This window comes from Mus caroli, chromosome 13, assembly GCF_900094665.2.
Source record: "Mus caroli chromosome 13, CAROLI_EIJ_v1.1, whole genome shotgun sequence".
NCBI lineage: Eukaryota > Metazoa > Chordata > Mammalia > Rodentia > Muridae > Mus > Mus caroli.
This window is the reverse complement of record NC_034582.1, coordinates 89,202,611-89,222,751: the sequence shown is the minus strand read 5'-3', so window position 1 is coordinate 89,222,751 and position 20,141 is coordinate 89,202,611. Positions and strand designations below refer to the sequence as shown.

General features: G+C 45.5%; 1 long non-coding RNA gene across 1 annotated transcript; it reads left to right on the top strand.

Moving 5' to 3' along the window:
- The first annotated feature begins 9,815 nt into the window (after positions 1–9,815).
- Positions 9,816–12,050, top strand: LOC110307563. The gene is made up of 3 exons (XR_002379416.1): positions 9,816–9,876; positions 11,055–11,309; positions 11,992–12,050. It is a non-coding gene; the product is annotated as an uncharacterized LOC110307563 (long non-coding RNA).
- The last annotated feature ends 8,091 nt before the right edge of the window (positions 12,051–20,141 follow it).

Genomic DNA, 20,141 nt, shown 5'->3' with positions numbered 1-20,141 from the left:
GGTAGGACCGGCCCTTTTCAGACCCCTGGAGGCAGGTCAGAGCTCTGCCACATCTCACTGGGCTGGATGCTTATCTGCTTTTAGTTTGCTTCTCAAAGACTAAGAAGACAGTCAGCAGCCTTCGGATGCGCCCTTTGGATGTTCAGCAGCTGCCTTGGAGACACGAATAGGGTGGCAGGATGACCAAAGTGTCAACCTTCCTCAGCTCAGGGCTTCCTTCTCTTCCCTCTCTCACAGACCTAGAGCCATTTCAGAATGAACAAAAGCGTCGACAAGGCTCACTTGTTTCCACCACATATGTGCAGCAAGCAGCCTTTGTTCTGTCAGCTCAAATGCCTAAGGCTCTGAAAATCTCAGTCGGTAGAACCACGAGATTTGTGCTGCTTGCTGCTTCCCAAAGCTGAAAATGCCAGTGGACATTAAGAATGGGATGGATAAATAATTGGCATTTTATGAGGGCAAAGAGAATGTGTAAGCTTCAGCCACTACAACATAGATGAGTCTGGCAAACAAATGAACCACAAAAAAAAGACAAACAACTCTGTCTTACTCAGGTCTCCATTGCCATAATAAAAGACCATGGCTAAGAGTACCTTTGGAGGAGAATGGCTTAATCTTATTTCTATGACAAGTCGGGGCAGTAACCTGAGACAGGCGCAGAAGTGGAGATCATGGAGTGCTGCTTACTGGCTTGCTCCCCCTGGCCTGCTTAGCCTGCTTTCTTATACCACTTAGAATCATCAGCCCAGGGATGGTACCACCCACAGTGGGCTGGGCCCGCCACATCAATTGTCAGTCAAGAAAATGCCAACCAAGAAAATGCCCAACAGGACTGCCTGCAGGCCAATCTGACAGAGACATTTTCTCAATTGAGGTATTTTTCTTCTCAAATGACTCTAGCTTGTGTCAAGTGGACAAAAAACAAAACCAAACAAAAACCCAACCAGGACAAGTGTTAAAGCCATATAGATGGACCCTGTCAGAATCAAAAATCAAAAGTCTGACTACAAATAAGAAACTTTCAGGATACACACTAGCCAGCTTCTTACACCAGCACCCGCCAACAGTGTGTTGTGTGTGTGTGTGTGTGTGTGTGTGTGTGTGTGTGTGTGTGTGTGCACGGGCAAGAATGCTTCCATGCCAAACAAGCTCTGTAGTAGCAACCTCAGCTAAGCGATATTTTCCTTAGTATCTAATGAAGTTCATCATTCCCTAGGATGTTATAGAACGTTTGAAAAATTCTAGGTAGAACAGATTTCTTAAATATTTCTTTTTATGCATATAGGTGTTTTGGCTGCATGTATATTTGTGTATCGTGTGCATGCTCGGCGCCTGGAGGCCAGAGTGGGAGATGGATACCCTGAAACTGGAGTTACAGTCAGTTTCTAAGTTGCCATGTGGGTGCTGGAAACTGAACCCAGGTCCCTTGCAAGAGCAGCAGCAAGCATTCTTAACCACAGAGCCACATCACCCCAACCTAAGAACAGAAACTTTAGTGCCCAACTTCTCAGTGTATGAGTCTCCACTAGGGGGTGAAAGGGGCGCTCTGGACATGGCACTGCAATTGGGAACACTGGTTGATCTTCCAGAGGGCTCAGGTTCAATGCTCAGCTCCAACATAGTGGCTAACAACTGCCTGTAACTCCAGGCTCAGAGGATCTGGCACTGTCTTCTGCTCTCCATGAGCACTTGGCAAGCGTGTGATACACAGACGTATTCAGGTCTCAAACACTTGTACACATTAAAAACAAAAATCTTAAAAAAAAAAAAAAAGGAGTAAGAATAAGGGAGCAGGAGAGACACAAAGAGAACATTTTCCTGGGTTTTCAGTTTTGCCCTCTCTATCTCCCAATAAAAGACCATCACCTGTTTGAAGAACGACTGCTCCAAAAGAGCATCCTACCTGCAGCACCACTGACGCTCTTTTCAAGAGACAGTTGTGGGCTGGAGAAGTGGCTCAGTGGTTAAGAACACAGACTGCTCGCCGGGCGGTGGTGGCGCACGCCTTTAATCCTAGCACTCAGGAGGCAAAGACAGGTGGATTTCTGAGTTCGAGGCCAGCCTGGTCTACAGAGTGAGTTCCAGGACAGCCAGGGCTATATAGAGAAACCCTGCCTCGAAAAATCAAAAACAAAACAAAACAAAACAAAACACTGACTGCTCTTCCAGAGGTCCTGAGCTCATTTCCCAGCAACAACATGGTGGCTCACAGCCATCAGTAATGGGATCTGATGCCCTTTGCTGACACGCAGGTGTACATTCAGATAGAGCACTCATATATATAAATGCATCAATCAATCAATCTTTAAAGAGACAATTATTTGAGTTCAACTTTGTGTACCTCAGGATGCTTAGCAGCATCAGTGGTGTGCCAGCCCAGCTCTGTCCCTAGTTGTGATAAGAAAGAAAAGGGAGGGAAAGAGGAGAAAAGAAAATATCCAAAGAGCTGGCAGCAGGCACTTTGACCTGCACTGACACAGTCTATTCCAACAAATCCTTCCCGTCTTCCAGGTAGGGAAACACAACTCAATGACTATTTGGTAAGCTGTAGCGCAGGAACAGAAATTCAATGTCATTTTCAAACAGCAGCGCTCTCTCACTGCAGGGCACACAGAACTGTTCCATTCACCTCGTGATCAGTGATCGATCGATTGCCGTCAGTTGAATAAGCCAAAGGGCAGCTATCATCCTGTATTTGGCTTTCAGGTTGCCACAGGGCAAATGAATTGGACTCAGGCCTGGAAGAGGGCGAGGCCTGTGGGAATACTTGGCTATGGGGAGTCAGCAGCCAACCTTGCCGGCCAGCACTTCCCACAGGTATGCTGTGGTATTGACACAAAACCCAGAGGCACACTAGCAATAAGGAAGTCCATGGCTTCCGGGCCACACAGCTGGCAGAGATAAAGACCACAGGCCAAAGCTAACCACACAGCCATGCTCTGCTACCCAGAGGCATGGTATTCACCAACAAGCTCGTCAGGTCACTGGCTGCTCCGTGAGGTTCCGCCAACATGCTCAAGTCATGTTTTTTATGAAACAAGGATTTTTTTTTTTTAAAGATGCAAAGGGCAGAACAAGATGGAGAGAAAATGCAAATATTCCTCTCTCCTCTTCACTCTTCCCTGACCACCGCCTTCCTCAGAGAAGGCTGTGTCTAGCTCTTCACAGAACATCCTCTATTACCGGGCACATATCTACCCACAGAAGCATGCTCACCTGTACACTGGATTTTTCAAAGTGTATAATCATGACCTGAGCTGTGCTGTGCTCATTGGCTATGCCTCTCAATATACAAAGGACACAAATGTGGAATCTCCCTAGTGAAGTTACACAATGCATGTATACCATCGGAGGACACTATTTCAATTATGTTTTTATGAGCAAATGATTTGTCAGTAGTTTCCTTGAATCTTCTTCATGTTATGTCGGTCTATTAAGATTACATGAAGGGGCTGGAGAGGTGGCTCAGTGGTTAAGAGCATTTGCTGTTCTTGAGAGGACCAGGGTTTGATTCCTAGCACCCACACGGCAGCTCACAACTATATACAACTCCACTTCAGGAGACCCAGTGCCCTAGTCCACCCTCTGTGGACACTGCATGTCCCTAGTGGTGCACATACATGTGTGCAGACAAAGCACTCAGTCACACAAAATAATTTAAAACTATTTTTGATTACATAAAAATTACAAATTAAGCCAGGCATAGTGGTTCACGCCTTTAATCCCAGCATTTAGGTGGGTCTTTGTGAGTTTGAGGCCAGCCTGGTCTACAAAGGAAGTTTGAGGTCAGCCAGGACAGAGAGAAGCCCTGTTTCAAAACAAACAAATCCAGAAACCTTCGAAAATGTTTTAAAAATAAATTACAAATTCTATGTAAATCTGATTTTGGAAGAGCAAAGGGAGCAGTGAAACTCCTTTTCTTGAGTGTTGGGGATGTAGCTCAGTGGTAGGGCATGTGCTTAGCATGCATGAAGCTCTGGGTTCAATCCTTGGTGCTAAAGATAAGCAATTTAATTTTCTATGGGTTAGGTGTCTCACTCAGTGACGAAGCATTGATTAGGCTGTGTGAAGACAGGTTTGTTCCCCAGTGCTGTGTATGTGCATGTGTCTTTATTTTGTGGACTTATATGAGTATGCGTATATATGTGTGTGTGTGTTTATATGTATGTTTATATGTGAGTATATATGTGTGTGTGTATGTATGTATGAGTATATATGTGTGTGAGAGTGAGTGTATGTATCTGTTCATGTGTGTTTATGAGTATATGTGTGAGTTTGAGTGTATGTGTGTATTTATATGTGTATATGTATATGCATGAATGGATGTGTGTGAGAGTGTGAATGTGTGAGTGGCTTGTGTGAATGTGAGTATATGAGTGTGTGTTTATATATGTATGTATGTGTGAGTATATGTGTGTGAATGTATATATGTATATGAGTGTGAGTATATGTGTGTATATTTATATATGTATGTGTGAGTATATGTGACTGTATGTGTATGAGTGTGTGTCTGTGTGTTTGTGAGTGTATGTATGTATGAGTATATGTATATATATGTATATGTGTGAGTATATGTATGTGAGCGTATTATGTGTATTTATATATGTGTATATACGTATGAGTGTGTGTGTGTGAGGTGTGAGTCATCTGGGTATCTCATGGGATTGGTAGGAATGGTGGAGAGCCACGGTAGAGATGTCCACAGGGATCTGGGGGGAGGGGCACAAAGCAGAAGGAGACCTCAGCTAAGTGTTGCCTTAGCCATGGTGTGACTGAAGACAGTGCCTCTGGACTCTGGCCATTGCTCATCCTGAACTTTTACCACCACTGCTCTGGAAATGACCTCATTCTCCCCAGCCCTGTGTGCCACACCCAAAGCATCAATCAGGCTGGGTAGGAGTCAGTGACCAGGGTATCCAAAGAGAGGTGGCGGGTGGGGGAGGGGGAAACTACCAATGGCAAACTACTTCTGTCCCCAATGTACAGCTGTCCAGTCAGCCCACATTCCCGCAAAGGTGCATAGCATGCCAAGGGGTTCCTGCACTTCAGGAAACAGCTATCGTCCCATTAGACACCTTTTCCATCTTCTGCTTCTTCCGTGCTTGCTCCTTTACGCTTCCTCTCTGTGGTGGTTTCAAGAGGCTCACAGATTCTAATGCTTGGTCATTAGAGAGTGGTGTCACTTGACAGGGATTAGGATATGTGGCCTTGTTGTCATAGGTCTGGCCTTGTTGGAGAGTGTGCCAATGGGAGTGGGCTTTGGGTTTTAAAATGATTAAACCAGACCCAGTAATTCTTTCCTTCTTCCTGGTACCTGCCAATCTAGATGCAGAACTCTCAGCTCCATCTCAGCACTATGTCTGCCTGTGTGCCACCATGCTTCCCCCTGTGATGATTATGGACCTGTAAGCCAGCACCCAGTTAAATGTCTTCCCTTATAAGAGTTGCCATGGTCACTGTGTCTCTTCACAGCAATAGAACACTGACTGAGACACTCACCAACCTTATTCTCTAGATAAAAATACTCTGTGCATTAGGATGGGGGCAGGGAATGGGAAGTGTATTTAACTGAACTATGGTCACTCAGAGGTATCTGGTCCTATTCCATGGAATTGTTAATCTTGCCTTTCATGGAAAAAGCAGGCTTGGTCCATACAGTTAAGGATCTTGCCATGGGGAAATACTGGGAGTTGCCTGGGTGGATATCTCCCAGAATTACCAAGAGAAGTGTCTTTGGGTGAGAATAGCAGAGGGAAACTGGACATACAAAGAAAAGGAGGTGGAGGGCTGGAGAGATGATGGCTCAGCAGTTAAGAGCATTGACTGCTCTTCCAGAGGTCCTGAGTTCAAATCCCAGCAACCACACCCAGCAACCACATGGTGGCTCACAACCATCCTTAATGAGATCTGATACCCTCTTCTGGAGTGTCTGAAGACAACTATAGTGTTCTTACATATAAATAAATAAATAAATAAATAAATAAATAAATAAATAAATCTTTTAAAAAAGCAAAAAGAAAAGGAGGTAGCAGTGTTCCCAGAAGGGCAGAGATAGGAATGATGAGCTTGTAAGTCAAGGAAAGCCAGCAGCCATACGTGAGAGCAGCAAGGGGCAGTGTCAGGCTGAGGCTGGGGTGTAACTGGGGTGGGGCTCTTAGCTACGTGTGTGCTCAAGGCCCTTTACTCAAACTTAGTAGTGAGGGTTAGCGGACATGAGGTGAGAGAAGAAGGAAGAAAGGGAGGGAGGGAGGGAGAGAGAGAAAGAGGGAGGGACAGGGGGAGGGAGGGAGGGAGGAAAGAAAGGGAGGGTGTGGAGGGAGGGAGGGAAGAAGGAGGGAGGGCAGGAGGGAGAGAGGAAGGAAGAAAAGAATGGGAGAAAGGAAGGTCGGAAAGAGGAAGGGAAATGAAAGAAAGGAAAGGAAGGAAGAGACCCTGCTGACCCCTCTCTTAATTTCTCCCAGTAATGCTGATTTCAGCCGCCCAGCCTTCAGAGCTATGAGGGAAGCTACAAGGATTCCTGAGATTTGTTGCTGTTGTTTGTTTGGTTGGTTTCTATGCAGGAGTGCCAACCAGAGATGCTGTGTATCTGGACACAAGTTATCTTTGGATGCTGTGCATCTGGACACGAGTTATCTGGGAATGCTGTGCATCTGGACAGGAGTTATCTGGCTGAGCTGCAACCCCAGCCCATTTCTATTACTTTGAATCATCTAGTTTGTGGTTACATTTGTTACAGCAGCCAAAGGAAACTGATACAGCATAGAGAGATGTCAAGAAGAGGCTCCCACTTGTCCCAGGGACAGCAGGGTCCTCTCTTGGGGTTCTTATTATCATTCGTAAAATAATTTAAGAAAGGCCAAAGTGAGCCGGATGGTGGTAACACTCAGGAGGCAGATGCAGGAGGAACTCTGTGAGTTCAAGGCTAGCCTGCTCTAAAGAGTGAATTCTAGGATAGCCAGGGCTACACAGAAAAGCCCTGTCTTTAAAAAACAAAAACAAAAAACAAGACAAATCAAAAACTCAACAATAACAACAAAATTAAGACCAAAGTGTCAGAAACAAAACACAGTCAGGTTCTAGCCAGTATCTGAAGGAGAGTCACAAAAAGCAAGAGCTGTACCCTCCTGAGTCAGGACAGGTGGGCAGAGCCAGCCAAAGCCCATGGCAGCTCCAACACAGGCACTGCACCAGGCAGTGGAAAGGGCAGAACCCTTTAAAGAGACAATCATTCTCCCTCATAAGCCAGGCACTGCAACCTTCCACAAGAGAGAGCAGCAGGAGCCAGTGCCTTCCTGGAGTCTTTGAAGGCATCCAGTGAGGGCTGGGACTTAGCCTGCCTTCCTAGGGGAAAGTGACCTGGTTCCACTAGATTGTTAGGTCTCCAGCCAGTGCAGGCATTCACTTCTCTTGATCTTAATGCTTTTTCATTTAATTCGTCTTCATTGCTGCTCTACACACTTCCCTCCTCTGAAGTTCCTCCCCAAATCATTTAGGAACCAGACCAGATCAGGGATCAGAGCCCCCAAAACAAGTCTGGTGTGTCTAACCTCTGGCCAGAATGAGGCTGCCAAAGGGCCCATGGGCATCTCTGGCATTTAGCCAGGAAGAAAGAAAGAAAGAAAGAAAGAAAGAAAGAAAGAAAGAAAGAAAGAAAGAAAGAAAGAAAGAAAGAAAGAGAGAAAGGGAAAAGAAATGAAAGAAAAAGGAAAAGAAAAGAAAAGAGAAGAAAAGAAAAGAAAAAGGGAAAGAAAAGAAAAGAAAAGAAAAGAAAAGAAAAGAAAAGAAAAGAAAAGAAAAGAAAAGAAAAGAAAAGGAAAGGAAAGGAAAGGAAAGGAAAAAATGAAAAAGAAACAGGTTATTTTTCTTTTGGGTCTTTTTTCCCCTGTGCTGCCTAGCCAGTTTCTAGTTCTCATCTTTACAATAAAGCAGAGAAAGGAAGGAGGGCGAGGAGCTGGCCAGCTACTGAGCTGTGTTAAGCCATCCATCACACAAAAGGAGTGAAAGGCAAATAACTTAATCCTGGAAACCATCTGTGTCCTGAAAATAAACCGGAGCCTAGGAGAGCGAGGGCTGAGTAACGCAGGCCAAAGTGGGAACACCACTAATCCGTCTAAAGCACACACTGCAGAAGGTCTATAGGAAGCTTCAACTTCTTACCACTGAAAGAAACAAAAGGAGAGAGAGAGAGAAAGAGAGAGAGAGAGAGACAGAGACAGAGAGAGACAGAGAGAGAGAGAGAGAGAGAGAGAGACAGAGAGAGAGAGAGAGACAGAGAGAGACAGAGAGAGAGAGAGAGAGACAGAGAGAGAGAGAAAGGATGGACACAGGCTTCCTCCGTTGGATGACTCAGGAAATCAATTTGTCTCCAGATGATTGCTTCCGAGTGCAGGGATGGTATGGGCATTAGTCACCTCGACAGCGACCCCGTGTGAAGGCGTAATAATGAGGTAGCTGCCCCACCCTCAACCACCGGGTGGGAAAGTTCTGGTGAAACCCACGTAATGGTCTCGGAACGGTTCTACCGTGAAAGAGATGCCGCACAGTGAAACTGAGGCTGGAGTGGCTCCAAACATGTGCTTCCTGTTGTGTCTCGTTGCTGCTATGGAAGGGAGCGCTGGGACTAAACAGAGCAGACGCTCACATCTGGCAAGGAAGGTCCCAGATGTGGGATATCACTGGCAGTAAGTCAGAACTGTTTGTCTCAGTCCAGCAGGGGCTGGCAGGGCTTGTATCATGGGAGGCATGGGGCCCCTGAGTTGCCTGACCTGTCTTTAATCGAAGACAGATGCTCTCCAGGCCTGGAGTGCTTGATGTGGGAGCAAAGGCGTGGAGAGTGAGACCCTCACCCTGCTTATCACCCAGATGTGTAGATAAACCACACTCAGGAAGCAAGGAGAGCCAAACCTAGGAACATTTCTGTGCTGATACCAAACAGGGATGAAACTTGAGTGCTTATGATCACAGGCTGAACCCTGTGTGATGGCACACACCTTTAATCCCAGCACTCAGGAAGCAGAGGCAGATAGATCTCTGTGAGTTTGAGGCCAGCCTGGCCGTGTGTTCCAGGATAGCTGAAGCTACATAGCCAGACCCTGCCTCAAAACAAAACCAAAAAAGAACCACTGGCCATGTCATGATACAGGCCTGTGACTGCAACATTTCAGAGGCGAGATTGCATGTTCCAGGTTAGCCTGGTCTACATAGGAGATTCTGCTCAAAATCAACAAAAACCAAATAAACAACAGTAAATACAAGAACTAATCATCTCTTTTCCTAAGTTCAAGTTTCTTAGGAGTTGAGAAGGATGGCTTTTAGCCATATTTATTTTGTTGGGGGGACATGCTGTTTAATTAAGTCAACAAAATCACCTCAGATCCCAGGCTTCTGGGGGATATGAAAATGTGTATTCACCTCGATAGAGACAGGGCCTGTAGACCAGAGTTGGTCAAGTCCAAACTGTGGGTGTAAGTTTATTTGCCTTGCTTGCAAGAGCACGAATCCCTCCCCTCCTGAACTAGTCACACTTACATAATTACTCCCGGCAGTGAGGCATGGCGGGGGCAGGCAGGCAGGACTGGTGATTAGATCTCAGGGGGAGAGTCTTATGGGGGTCTTATGACCTTCCCTCTCCTCTTTCAAGAGGAAATCAACACACAGCATAGCCTAGCTGTTGTTTATCTGCTTTGTTGCTAAGACAACAGGCTCTGTGAGGTCTCCCATAGGTCAGCACAGCTGCTCTGCTTCACAATGTCAAGCTCAGAAGAAATGGTTGTTCTGTGGAAGCTCGGGGTCTCTGAAGTTAAAGGGGTTTGGCAGTTCAGCCATCAAAACCTGACTGGACAAAAGAAACCATCAGCTTGTAGGGCGGTGAGGCAGGTGTGTGCTCCTGGCTGGCTTTGCTGCAGCGGTTCATCCATCCATTCATTCATGCAGCTAATGGAGATTGAGTGTCTGCTTGCTGCTTGGAGACAGGATGGGGGTGGACCTGAAGCCAGTACCTACCTGGAAGAGCTTACAGCCAGTATAAAGCTCGAGAGGGTTAGGGCGCGTGTGGGATCTCAGCAAGACACTGGTTAGCGAGTAGACGGTTGAGGCTGGAGCCCAGGGAAGATATCTCGGCCAGAGTGAAGACAACAGCGTTCAGAGAAAGGCGGCATCACCATAGCCCAGGAATGCCGCAAGAAGTGGGGCAGACTTGTGTGGCCCATGTCACAGCAAGGAGCCACTTCCCTCTGCTAGATTGGGGTCCCTACCTCTTATTCACAGGTTACTCTCCTCCTCAGCCTCTTTCTCATCACTTTCTTCGTTCCTGTGTTCCTTCTTTCTCTTTCCCATCAGTCACTTCCTTTGATAGCTTTCCCCACCTTGTTTACTGTAGTCTCACCCAATGGTCTCCCAATAGTGACCAGGAAAACAGTAAGACAACAGTTGACTCTGACTGAAAGTTGAGAGGACAGAAAGGGGTTTCTCAAGAGAAAATTTTTGATAGTCTCCTCTGTATTAATTCTCTCAAGCTGTATAACGCCTTCCAGCCCCCACACCCCCTGCCTGGGTTTGCCACTGTGTGAGACACAACTGGTGTCTAAAAGGCAACCGTGGGAAAGGCTTATCTTCCTTTACCAAGCAAGCGTGTACTGACGTTTGCTTAGGCAGAGAGCACCTGGAGAGCGAATGCCTGTGGATCAGTACTCTGGGTTTTTAAGGTTTCAGCAGGTTTCTGGCTTTTGCCCAATGTAAGTGGAACTCCAATGCGTTCGCTAATTTATCACTGTAATGAATGATGGAATGGGAAGCATGTCCTCGCACCATTCTCTCAAATACACTTGAAAAACACAACATGCCTGAGAAAGATCAATGATCTTAACACCCTGAAATGATCACAGCAAATTGGTTTTTGCTGCCTAACAACCAAGTTCTCTGGCTCTCAGCAACCAACGCTATAATCTTTCAGAGGCCCTCAGGCCTGCCATGGCTCTGAGGCTGGGCTCTGCTGGGCTGGGGTCCGGGCTGGGGGTGAGGTTAGATGGTGCTGTATGTCTTCTCCCTTTCCTCAGACTGGAAGCTCCTGGGAGATCGTTTCCCTCATGGAAGATCACAGGAATGTAAAAGGGCAAGCAGAAAACCGGATGTGTCTTTCATAGCTTCCCCTGGACTAAGTGTATTGTGAATTCCAGCACATTCCGTGGTCCCAATTGAGTCATCACACCCCACCCAGGGCCGCCTGCGAAGCGCATTCCCTGGCCCACTCTATTGAACCACTAGTTCCCACAGCAGCAAAGAATGGAGAACAGTCATCTAATCTACCACAGGTGCAGTATATCTGTCCAGTCTTTGTTATGTGGCTTGGACAAGGCTACATCATGACCTAAGAGTGAGCTTATGCTCAGTGTGGTTCACACCTGTGATCCTTCCCCTCCCGAAGAGGAGGAGGCACGGGGACCAGGAGTTCAAGACCAGCCTCAGCTACAGTGACCCTGTCAAAGCAATAGTAGCAAGGGTTTGCCTTTTTAAAAAATAGAATCATACCCATTGTATTTTTCTATTTTTAACCTTAAGCATGTATGTGCATGTGTGAGTGTGCATATATGCATGTGTGTAGTATGTGTGTGTATGTGTGTAGTATGTGTGTGTGTATACATGTGGCGATGAGAAGATGCTTTGGGAGTGTTTGTTCTCTCTTCTACCAGTGAGCTCTGGGGGTTGAACTCATGTCTCAGAGCTTGACAGTAAGCACTGTCTCTGCCGCCATCTCTGTGGTCTGACCGTCCCCAATCTTTCCCTCGTGTTCTCCTTCCTCATTCGGATTCTTTCCTTCACTCCCACCTGCCTTCTTCTTCCATTCCCTCTGTTCCTTCCTCTCTTTTCCCGGGGTTCCTTCTCCACCATCTTGAGTTTTCTATCCACCCTTTCCCTGCTGTGTCCTATAAGGAATAGGGAAAACAGACAAGCAGAGAAGCAAATCATTTTTAACATTCATTCTTCACATTTCAGAAACCCAGTAGAATAAAACAATATGATGCAGAAGTAAAAACTTCCCAGGACCTGGAATATAACAGAGAGCTAGAAGCATCACCTTCTGGAGGCGCCGCCATGTTGCCTTCAAGTGGGTAATGGCTTTACTAGCACTAGAGTTCTTTCTTTCTTTCTTTCTTTCTTTCTTTCTTTCTTTCTTTCTTTCTTTCTTTCTTTCTCTCTTTCTTTCTTATATATAAGTACACTGAAGCTGTCTTCAGAAACACCAGAAGAGGGCATCAGATCCTATTTCAGATGGTTGTGAGTCATCATGTGGTTGCTGAGATTTGAACTCCGGATCTCTGGAAGAGCAGTCAGTGTTCTTAACCACTGAGCCATCTCTCCAGCCCAGCACTCGAGTTCTTGAGGCTGTCTGAATCCATACATGGGTTAACATTGTTCAAGTTCATACATAATTAACACAGTTCTAAATAACAGAGCCTAGACTAAGCAAATCAGAGTAACTTAATAATAAAACATTGAGAGGCAATGCTGACTCCGTGGATGATATATTTAGTTCCTTGTGGTAGCTATTCTAAAAGACAGGACTATCTAAAAAATATGCAATATAAAATGTGAGTCTATGAATAAAATCACCCTCACAAACACCTATATTGCAAGTGAATTCTATGTTAGTTTTACAAATCCCATTTTGCAAGTGAATTAATTCTATGTTAGTTTTACAAAATGAAAGCAGACAGTCCATTACCAACCCATGACTCTCTTCTGGAAGCTGTTATACATGGGTGATGTCCAAAGATATCATCAGGGAAGACTGAAGAGACTTATACATGGAGAGTTACACACATATATATACATATATATATATACATATATATACATATATATACATATACACACATATATATACATATACATACACATATATGCATATATACACACACACATATATACATATATATATACACACATATATACATATATATACATACACACACATATATACATATATATACATATACACATATATATACATACACACACATATATACATATATATATACATATATATCGGTGTCTGCTAAATTAGTAATTTGATGACTAATGCCTTCATCTATCAAGTAAAGAACTTACTGATGTATTGAACATACGAAGCAGTACGTCCACCTACACAGAAAATGAATAGGGCATAGTCATGAGTCTGGTTCATGTATTCAGTCACTCACTATGTGATACTCCATGGCAGGTTGAGCATACAACAGTAGACACGATGAATGTCACTCCTGACCTGGAGATCCTCATTGTGATATGGGAGACAAGACAGCCAGGCAATTATGAAGCACTAAGATCCACACTGAGGAAGAAAGAGGCTGAGGCAGTAGAGAAAAAAGATACCTAATAACTCTGGCATCGTTGAATCTGAAATTCTCCTCTACAGGGACACGTTTGAAAAGCTTGGACAGTCAGTCCAAGCTGACTATCAACTATTTAGAAGGTGGGGCCTGGTTGTCAGAAGTCAGTCAATAAGAGAGGGTATTGAAGGTTATACCTGGTCCTTGTTCTAGTCTCACTGTCTGTTTCCTGGTCTGTAAATGATGTGAACACCTCAGACACACACCTCTATCATCATGAATGGCCATGCCTTCCCTGCCATAGTGGACCACTGCAAGCCTCTGACACCAATAACCCAATTAAATCTTACATGAGTAGCTTCCACCAAGCATTCTCCTAAGTGACACAAAATTTCACCCCCTAACACTAGATAGGAGAGAAACAAGGACAGAGGGGAAAGAGATCCCTGAATCTTATATCTTCCTTTTTGTTTCATCTTTGACCATGGCAAACCTCAACCAACCTCCCTAAACAACCAATGACCACTCACCTTGTCTCTCAGAACCCTCACATTTATGTACCCTTTGAAAAGTTCCCAGATATCCAAACATCACACATTCACAAAAATTATCTGCAGCTGGCAAAACCATGCCTCTGCTAGAGCACGAGACAAATCACGGTCAGCTGCTGCGGACGTTCTGGAAACAGCCCCACATCCCTACACCTGGGACTAGAAGAAAAGCACATTCTTATAATATATCTGTGATTTTTAAAGAAATCAGGGGCTGGAGAGATGGCTCAGTGGTTAAGAGCACTGACTGCTCTTCCAGAGGTCTTGAGTTCAAATCCCACAACCATACGGTGGCTTACAACCATCTGTAATGAGATCTGATGCCCTCTTCTGATGTGTCTGAAGACAGCTACAGTGTACTTATAGATAATAAATAAATAAATCTTTTTAAAAAAATCAAAACTTCAGAATTCTAAAAAATGTCACTACATAGACCCTCTATCTGGTGTGATGCTGAGGTTCTCATTTTCTATTTTATTTCATTCTATAGATTAGGAGGTTGATGGTAGATTTTCAAGGCATGGGACCCACCCATGAATCTTTATTCTAATCTGATATGAGGTGTGGGAAGGCTGGAGAGCGTGCCTATCTAACAAGCCTCCGCATGGAGCAAGGTACTAGAGTGTAATAGAGAATCCTGGTCATTTCCGCATTGGTAACAGTGCCTGGTTTCCCACCCACCTTCAGTCTGACTCAAGTGTCTCCATTAGACATTTTATCATCCCTTAGTGGTCCAGACTCAACATCTCTTGCAGCTCTAAAATTTCAATTCTGGTGGGAGGGTAATTTGAGTGTTGTAAGTAAAATGGTTGTAGTGAGAAGCAAGAGGAAGAAAGTCTGCTGTTGGAGCTTCTGCTTCCTCTGGAAAGTGTGTTGTCGTCGTCTCTCTCTGTTGCTGTGATAAGACAATGCTACCAAAAGCATCGTGGGGGAAAAGGATTTGTCTCACGTACGCTTTCACACCACAGCACAGTCCAGCATCAAAGGAAGTCAGGGCAGGAACTCAAGGCGGGAATGGAAGCAGATACCATAGAGGGCTTGCTCTTCATGGCTTGTTCAACCCCCAGAATCACCTGCCCAGGAACGGTCCCACCCACCAAGGATTGGATCTTCCTACATCGATCATTAATCAAGAAAATTGACTTGCTTACAATCAGATGGTGGCATTTTCTCAACCGAGGCTGCCTCTTCCTAGCTGGCCCTAGATTGTGCTAACTTGACAAAAAACAAAACAAACAAACAAAGAAACAAAAAAAACAAAACAAAAAAAAACAGCACAAATACACACAGCCCTCTGGAAACTTTCTTAGGATTATAATTATAAAACTTCCACATGACACTCATGAGTCCCTGGCCTGGCCTGGAAATGTTGAAAGAAACTCATGACGGTCCCTCTTCCAAGACCTGCTCTGGAGCTGCAACAAATAACAAAGGACTTCCCTCTAAAATAATAGTCATCAGGCATAAGGAGCCCCTGTTGGTTCTAAGTGCTCATTTAATGTTCACAACAGCCCTCAGTGGGATAGCTATTACCACCCTTCACGCTCTGCCACTAATTACCCCAGGAAATCCAGCTAGAGAGAGAATCAGCACTAATGGCTGAGGTCAAGGCTCTGTGTAGATGCCTGCTCTAGCAAACACCACTTCCAAGTCACTCCTTCAGCTGCCTAAGACAGCGATTGGGAGCTCTGCAATTATGGGTTCTGACCCAGTCTACACATCACACTTTCTCACACCTGCCAGCCCGATAAGCATGGGATCAAGTATCAAATATCTGCTGCTCCCTCCTAATCTTCCTCTGAGAAAAAGCTCAAAATACCTGCCGAATAGTAACATAATAAACAAACAATATAGCCAATGATACCCATGAATTAATACTTATAGGTCTGGAAAATCTCCATTCCCCCCTAGGTATTCTAGCCTGCAGTGACCCATACCTTCTAGTTGTCCTGTACCATATAATATAGGGGCTACCATACAGATCCAAAAGATGTAGGCAACACAACATACTTCATAAGGTGGGGTATACTGTCAAAGGCATGACCTGAGATAGTGATTTCAGTGCCAACTCTGATTTATTGACATCCTCTGTGCCTGAGATGTGTTGTCTCCATTAACCTTCCCAAAAACCCTCAGAGGGAAATTATCTTCAGTCTCACTGCCTATGTGAGAAGGAAAATGTTCAAAAATAGAAAGGTCACTTGGCCAAGACCAGGTAACTGGTAAGTGAGAAAACCTGGGTTTGAGCCCAGCAGTCAGCCTAGCTCTCACATAACCATATCTACTACTTTCCTGCTTCCTCCCTCCAGGCTTTGCCTCCAAACATGAGGAAAGATGTACAGCTCTTGACGTTATAAAGAGAGGTCTAGTAAAGAAGATGGTGGGGGCTGGAGAGATGGCTCAGCAGTTAAGAGTACTGACTGCTCTTTCAGAGGTCCTGAGTTCAAATCCCAGCAATCACATGGTGGCTCACCTGTAATGAGATCTGATGCCCTCTTCTGGTGTGTCTGAAGACAGCTACAGTGTACTTATATGTAATAAGTAAATAAATCTAGAAGAAGAAGAAAAAGGAAGAGGAGGAGGAGGAAGAGGAGATGGTGTTTGGTGGACTTTGAATTGTGAATCAATACCAACCTGGGTCCAGTATCAGGACACTGTAAGTTGACAATAAATGTTTATTGAGTTGTAATATTTTGCTTACTTGTTTGTGTATATACTGTAGTATGTGTATGTGTGTGTTATGTGTATAATTGTGTGTGTGTACATGTGTGTACGCATGCATGCATATGTGTGTAAATTAAGGGTATTAATTTAGCTGGGTTTCTTTGGGTAGATTATAACGTTGGAAGGTGTGACCTGAGCAAAGCTTTGCCAAGAACAAGCTTCAGTGAGCCTCGGAGAAATAGGAAAAACTCAGCCCGTCAACAACAGAGCATCCAGTCAGTCAGCCACCAGATGTGTTTTGAGCACCTGCAGTATGTGAGGCATTGTTGGAGGCCGAGGATAGGCAGATGAGCAAGGCACTGCTTTCAAGCGCTCCACAGTCCTAATTCTAGTCTGAGTGAGATACACGTGGGGACACAGGTGTGTGCCACACCAGTCCATCGATAACCTAAGAAGGTTGGGCTGGGAATGCTGGCAGATGTCCACTCAAGAGGATGAGGCAGGAGGACTGAGAACACAGCAAAACCTGAGGAGAGAGAAGTGGCGCTTAGTGCTCTTGCAGAGGACCCTGATTTAGTTCCCAGCACATGCGTATCAGGTGGCCTCCGTATTGATGCCTCCGTGGGAACCTGCATACATGGGGTGCACACGTAACCATCCAGGAGCACACATATGCACATAAATAAAACTAATAACTTAATATATAGAGAGGAAGGAAGGAAGGAAGGAAGGAAGGAAGGAAGGAAGGAAGGAAGGAAGGAAGGAAGGAAGGAAGGAAGAACCCAGTCAGAAAGCCACTGTACTAGCCTGGGTAAAAGTAAATAGTGCTTTGGACCAAGGTGGGCGCAAGAATTCTTAGAAGACATTTCTTTCTGGGCCACAGGTGAGAGAAAGTCCATGGTGAAAGGCAATTTGAGTTCCCAGGGTTTTAGCCAACTCTACCTGGAAAAACAGAGAGAACTTCCTACCTTTTCTTCTGGGGTGGGGGTGGGGGAAGATCAGAACTGAGGGCAATTGTTATTGAAGTCGGGGAAAGTAACTCACTTTATGAACTGGGATATGGCCTCTTTGGCAAGCCGAGATGAGGACTGATCCCCGAGGCATCTGAGTGAACTGTAAAGGAGCCAGTGAGAGCTGCTGAGAAGGAATCAAGCTACTGACCGGAAGCTGACAGGGACCTTGACGGAGCCTGTTTAGGCAGCGTAGTGGGCATAGAGCCTGTTCATGTAAAGTCAAGTGAGAAAAGGAAGAGATGACAAGAGCAGGCAGCCCCATGTGAAGTAAAGAAATGGAACTGGCTTGCAGCTAGAACACCAGCACTTTGAAGGCTGAGGCAGGAGGATTCTGGAAGAGAGAGGGATGCAGAGGAAAGACAATCTTAACATCATGTCGTATGAACAGGCCATGGAGAGGAGCCTAACGGAGGCAGAGATAACCAAGCACCAGAGAGGAGGGAAACTTACAGAATGATGCTGTCCAGGGGTCATGGGTCTAGCACACATGTGACCCGGCTAGCACACATGTGACCTGGTTAGGCTAGGTGAGCTAAAGAGGGAAGCTGAAGATGAATGTTGCTGGACAAGTGGACCTTCCCTTCAGGCTGCTGTTTGTCTAGTTTCAATTGAATGTGGTCCTAGTGGTTTTCTTCTACATATAAATGATCATTGCTCGCTCTTTCTTTCTTTCTTTCTTTCTTTCTTTCTTTCTTTCTTTCTTTCTTTCTTCCTTCCTTTCTTCCTTTAACATCTGTGGGATAGGAGGAAATCTTTAAAATCCGCGGTGTGTTAGTTGTTAGTAGTCTCCCCCAGGGCTAAGTACTGTGGAGAAAACTCCCCATCTCAGACGACCCCAGACATCTATCACCAGTGTAAAACACAGGGCCTGGACTCTGCTCACCTGTTAGAGGGGCAGGGGAAGGGATGCCAACACATCCATTGACATGCTCTGGGCCAGAGAGGGCACTGTGAAGGACAGACATCCAGCCTGGGCCTGTGTTGGACCCGGTGCGGGAGAGGATGGAAGGGAGGCTAGCCCAGTAACACAAACTGCTACAGAGCTCTTCCTTTCAATGGCAGGTCTTCCTCCCAGGGACAGGTGACAGAAGATCAAAGCCACACTTGACTCACACCTGAGGCAGGGCCACAGACAGGCCCCAGAGACTTGCTTTTCCTCCCATCAATCAGGCGAGGGTTCCACATCCTATTTAGTTTAAAAATAAAAACAAAACAAACAAGTAAAACCCCCAGAAGTCCGAATGCCTGTGGGCAGGCCTGTGTCATGGCATAGCACCCGTTGGAGGATGGTTTTGTGCACTGCCTATTCAGAAACTGATTTCTGTGCCTAGAGATCTGGGTGCAGTTCAGAATTGCATTGGCAAGCATCTCCTGCCTCAATAAAAATTGTTCTCCTTTACCTCTGGTTGGTTAATAAAGAGCTGACCAGTCAATAGCTGGGCAGAAGAGTTAAGGCAGGACTTGACTCTCAGTGAGGGATCCCACGAGGAGAGAGGCTGGAGGAAAGTTACCATGAGGACACAGGTGGAGCAGCAGCAGCTACAGGGAGACTAAGATGGCGGGTAAGGGGATTCACGGCTGGGAAGGAGCCAGCATAGTCGGGTTACAATCGATGAGCATCTGCCCAGATACAGTGCTTGAAGCTTATTAATAAATATAAAGGTCTCTGTGTCATTATTCAGGAACAAGGGAGGCATAGAAAAGCCCCAAATAGTACTTCTATAGCTCCTTTGATCCGTATGCAGTCTGGCTTCACCTTCTTCTCCTCAGGGGGTAGAGATGGGCCCCTTTCTCTGTTGCTACAGTATAGGGTCAACTTGGAAGGTTCCTTCTGTCTGTTTATTCCAATGAAAAATAGTTGATGGTTGGAGATGTATCTGATTGGTAGAGTGCTTCCTGGTACATAAGAAGCCCCAAGCTCAGTCCCCAGGCCTGTGTAAACCAGATGGGCTGGGACTCACTGAAATCCCAGCACCCAGTATGTAGAGGCAGAAAGACCAAGGCCAACCTCAGCTGCAGAGCAAGTCAGAGGCCAGCCTGGGCTAAATGAGACCCTGTCTCAAAAGCAAAATAAAAGTAGTACTGTTAGCATTCAGATCGCTAACAAGAACTGGTCCACAATTAGGGATAGATGCAGACAGAGCCCTTTTTCTGGGGTTTATACAGATTCACAAACATCCATTAATAAAGTAACACTAGTTCTTAAATTTTGGTTTGGTTTCAGACCCAAGGACAAGGGAGTGAGGTGTATATTGTACATGTCAAAGCAGACCTGGCCTCCAGGTTTTCCCAGCATCCCCCAGTCCCTACCTGGTATATCCTGCCCCAACCCTGACCTCTCCAGCCCAGAGGCTGTCCTTTCCCCAAGACTCTTCCTATATAACCCAGACAAGACAGTTTGCTCTCTCTCTCTCTCTCTCTCTCTCTCTCTCTCTCTCTCTCTCTCTCTCTCTCCTTCTCTCCCCCCTCTCCTCATCTCTCTCTGCTAGAGTGCCTTTTCTCTCTCTTCTCTCTTTCTCCCCCCCCCGCCCCCTCCTTGGCCTTGGTCTTTGGGTTCCGTGAACTCTGAACTCAGCAAACAGCTTCCC